Source organism: Lotus japonicus, chromosome 1, assembly GCF_012489685.1.
Source record: "Lotus japonicus ecotype B-129 chromosome 1, LjGifu_v1.2".
Taxonomy (NCBI): domain Eukaryota; kingdom Viridiplantae; phylum Streptophyta; class Magnoliopsida; order Fabales; family Fabaceae; genus Lotus; species Lotus japonicus.
The window spans coordinates 61769022-61773809 of record NC_080041.1 but is presented as its reverse complement, the minus strand read 5'-3'; the positions used below and the strand labels follow the sequence as shown (position 1 = coordinate 61773809).

General features: G+C 38.1%; 1 long non-coding RNA gene across 1 annotated transcript; it reads right to left on the bottom strand.

Annotated features, from left to right (window-relative positions):
- Window positions 1-1191: 1191 nt before the first annotated feature.
- LOC130736401 (uncharacterized) lies at window positions 1192-3158 on the bottom strand. The gene is made up of 2 exons (XR_009018602.1): window positions 2796-3158; window positions 1192-1472 (listed from the first exon to the last, which is right to left on the bottom strand). It is a non-coding gene; the product is annotated as an uncharacterized LOC130736401 (long non-coding RNA).
- Between the last annotated feature and the right edge of the window lie 1630 nt (window positions 3159-4788).

Below are 4788 nucleotides of genomic sequence, written 5' to 3'. Positions count from 1 at the left end.
TAGGGATGGATTGCAACGGCACCGGAGTAGGACTTCACCGGAGACATGCTGGAGGAGATTAGTGAAGAGAAAAGTGGTGGTTTCGAAAGTGGTAAATGATGGAGAAACAAGGTTTTTATAGGCAAAGGAGCACGGTTGGCATGGGGTGTGTGAGGGTCGCGTGAAGTAGGTGGGGGAACGTGACCCATGATGACAGGAGTAAGTGATTACCTTGGGAAGAGCAGGCGGTGCATTGAAAGGGAAGTTGTTGCGCGTGATCGTCTCGAAACCCTTCCGATTTAGTCTTTAATGTGATGTGATTTGACATTTGAGTGGAGCAGTTTGGATTTGAAGGGACACACTGACTCTTCAGCTTTTGCAACGTGTCAGTATGACCGACGAGCACACTTACCACAATCGCCATTTGTGGACTCGTTGACTTGTGATCTTGTAGACTGGCGAACTCGTGGTCTTGTGGACTCATGGGTTTGAAGGGGCGTTCGCCTTAGGCATTTCAAACGCCATGTTAGCGACTTATTATATTTCATGTATGTCTTAGTAAAATTAGGGTTGAGAGGTTGTTATGTTCTTTACGACACACTTGGTTCTCATGCTTCGAGTCTGGTGTCTTGTGGACTCGTGGACTGACTTAAATCAATGAGGCCCAACCGGCCCATCGGAGGATTTAGCACGCGGGGGCCCAACCCCCACCCCTATACATAGGTTATGGTTACTATTTGTAAAGGACTTTTGCTCATTTGGTCAATACAATAATGAAATTTAGTTACACTCTCTCATTTGTAAAGGACTTTTGCCCAATTTGGGATGGTGGATCTTAGTGACCTTCATTAATCATTAGTGTTCTTTGGACCATGGTCAAACCGGTAGAAATTAAATAATATAAAAATTTATTTAACTAAAAGGCATAACTAATACAATAATTTTACAATTAAAAATGCATTAATAAGAAATAAACAAATAATAAATAATTAGACTATCATAATTAGTTAATTTAATCACTAAGTTAATTTAATTATTAAAAAAATTCATAAATATTTTTTTGTGTTAAATTAATTAATATACTTTTCAATCAAATAATTCAAATATTAAAAATCTATTATATTTTTTATTTTTTAAAGAATATATTAAAATTTTCTTTTTGAAAAAAAAAATTTTATGACAACTGAATATTTTTTGTGTACAGATCAAAGGTTCTTGACTATTAACCGCCCCCTAACTTCGTATCATTACTATATTCCAATGGTTTCTTCGTATGACAGCCAGGACCTCTATGGGAAGAAAATTTTGTCCAACACCATCCAGCCAGAATAAAACACGCCTGCATGTTCTTGTGTCCACTAATTCAGTTCAGCAGCGTTCAAACTCTTAATAACAGCAACAGCAAAAAAATCTGGTAGAGACTTTGTTGAGGTGGTACACCAAGCCTTTATCATATCATATGTTGTGAAATTGATTGCAGACCAAGGAACAATCTGAAAACATGGGGAGCAACAAATTGGTTAGGATTCTATTGGGGCTCAAGAACTGACATGTTCGTAATCCTATTTATTCAAGTCAATTTCATAAAAACTAATTCTGCAACTGATATAAACTTTTGTACACTACCCCAGACAGCAGTGAGTTTGATAATATTATTAAAATGGAAATATGGATAATCATGAGAACAACCTTCTCAAGTAGGAAAAGGAGCAGCTCCAAAGAGGCCACCCACAACATAGTACAAATACAGCAGCATACACAGAAACAACAAAAACAAGACAAGGACTACAAAGCTACCTCTAAAAATCAGGCCAAAGCCTAAGGAAAATAAGAAAATAAAACTAAAGCAAGAAAATACAGATTGCAGCCAACACGAATTGCAGGATCTGAAGCACAAGAAGGGATCAAGGTTGATTGAATCTCTCCTACAAAAAGAGCAAATAATGCGCTAAACCACTTGCATAGGCCACGAGGTAAGCCACAATGCACCAGAAAACTGTCATTACTTGCATGCCCGTCCCTACTACTCACTAGAACCTTCAAATTAAAAAGACCAGCCGTAAGCATCATGGATTTAGCATCTCCAAACCAGTCCATATACAGCCCATATGTAATTCTTGTGTCAGCAAAAAAATAGAATAAAAGGCATCTATACCAGTAGCCCTCACAGAAAGAAACATAACCCCCAAACCTCATATTTGGTAAAAAAATAGCATATCAGCACAGAACAGTTAAAGAATGACCAAACCAGGGCGGTGTCATTAGACCTGATTACCAACAAAAGACCCCATCAGTCTAGGAGCACCAAGAAAAAAGAACCCGAAACAGCAATAGGGAAGCATAAGAAGAGGCTAAAAAAATAGTTAAGTTAAACAAACTCAATCTCACAATTAATGATAAGATTATAACAATTTGAGCTATATGTATCGCAATGTATTTATCCCCTCAACTATGATCCTTTGGCAAATAGCACATTGAGTTCATTGGGTTAGTTGAGGAAACTGAATCAAGAAATCACAGTTGAAATGATAGTTTGCATTGTAACGTTTGATAAATACAGTGCATAGAAGCTACAAGTAATGTCATCACATTAACAGAGTTGTGAAAGATCAAGATTAGAGTAAGTGTGAGACCCAGAAGCCTAATAAAAATGGTAAGAATTCACATTTCTCTAAAATTCCTAAATTTCTCACATCAAATTGAGAATCATCACACGGGTGAATAACACGTTACAGTTCATAATAGCAGAAAATGCAATTAGCAAGAGACATCAAGCTCAGTTCCAAAATCGAAATCAGGAAGGTGATTTTGAATACCTTGCGGGCAAGGAGGCGATTAGCACGTTCGATCTCGACGGCTGTGGCAGTGTGGGCGACGCCCAGAACGGTGTAATGATGGAGGCCGCCGTTGATTGCAGCAACGGAAGAGGAGGAAAAGGAGGCTGCTGTGATGAGTGAGGGCCGCCGGCGAGGAGGGCTCGGCAGCGTGGCGGAGAGGAAGGGAATGGAATCGGCGAAGAAGAAACCCTAGAAATAGAAACACTAGAATGTGAAGAAGAGGTGGCCGGTGGTGTTCCTGGCCTTCTTCATACCAAATGCCGATTCCTGCAACACCAAGCACTTCTCTTGCAGATGAAGATAAATCCAGATGAAGATCCAATAATTCAGAAAGAAAGAGAGTGAAATATCTTCACTTAAAAAATTACTGGGGCTAAACTATAATTTTTAATAAGTGAAAGGATTTGTTTGGAACTAATTTTAAGTTTATTTTCATGAATAAATTTATTTCTAAAATTAATATTAATGTTGACTCATTTTACACATGGCCATTTATTATTGGTCCAACTCAGTTTGAGTGTTAAGGTACCACAACAAGCACCAAAAAGTTTTAATCTCTCATCACCATCCTTAATCTTCTTCTTTCATCTTAACCTATAAATCTTCATTCTTCATCTTCTAAATCAACATTTTTCAGATTTTGGAACCCAAGAACCCAGACCACTCCACCACCGCTGAACCAACACCGTACCGCCACCACCAACCCCATCCAACACCACACCTTCACCACCAACCCCAACTCACACCTGGGCACTTTACTCGGACCTGTTTGGCCAGATCTTAACCTGCTGCCGGCGGCGGGATGCGAAGCTGAGGAGGACCGGTGGTGAGACGACGACCTTGGGAGAAAAGTGTGTTGCGGGTGTGCGGTGTGCATGCTGGTGGGTCGTCGGATCTACTTGAGCACGCAGATCAGCTATATAGTTTTTTGGATCTCGTAAATCAGTTTTGAACACAATTAGCCCCAAAACGTCATCGTTCAGTGAAGGGCTCACGCAGGGGCGGAGGCAGGAATTTCATAAGAGGGGACTAGGATCTAAAGAAGTATAATTTGTATGAAAATTCCAAATCCCTTTATTGAAGCCTAAATCTTAAAGGGGACTTTTTACAAACACTTAGTGTGCATAATTTTGTCACTTTTTTTCCAAGTAAAACACAAGCACCACAAATTCAATCTCATATAATCAGAGCAATTAAGTAAAAAAAAAAAAAAACAAAAATGAACCAATATTCGAGTTTGAACTCATGAAAATTTGAATATCCATAAAAAAAAGCCATATGTGAGAAAGTGAAGAGCAAGAGAGAAAATAAAAAGGTTCTAAATGTTATATTAGTTTAGCAAAATTCTTAAGTTCTCTCTCTTTGCCTTGTTGGAGTTAAGTTTGAATTAAATTTTTTTTATCAATTAATGAAGTGTTTCATTAAAAATGCTAAAGGCCCACAAACTCATACAAACGAGGATAAAAAAAAAAAGCTGAAGCTACAAGGCCAAGAATAAGAAAATGAATTAATGAAAGTGCCTGCCAGCTCTTTGTAGAACTGTAGGTAAAACATTGAGAAAAGTAAAGAAATAGCAATAATGAATGCACCCGCTAGATACTCGGTACAAAAGCTTTCTTCAACAAGCAAAAGAAATGAAATTGGGTGTTAGATTTGCCACCTCAAGCAATAGATCTAACACCCAGGCTTTTTAAAAAAATGATAGGAGTATCCTTCGGAAGATAACATTCCGAAATATATTGAAAACATGATATTCCGAAACATCATAAAAACATGATATTAATTGTTCTCCCAACTTACCTATGGAAGTTTATGTTCCGAAAAAATTCGGAACTTTAAGTTCCGAAAATAAATACGGAGGGACATTTTGGTATTTCCCAACTTTTAAGTGGGGTGTTAGATCTATTGCCTGGGTGGCAAATCTAACACCCAAAGAAATTGATCTGGGAGCAGTTTGTCTTCAAAACTGAAA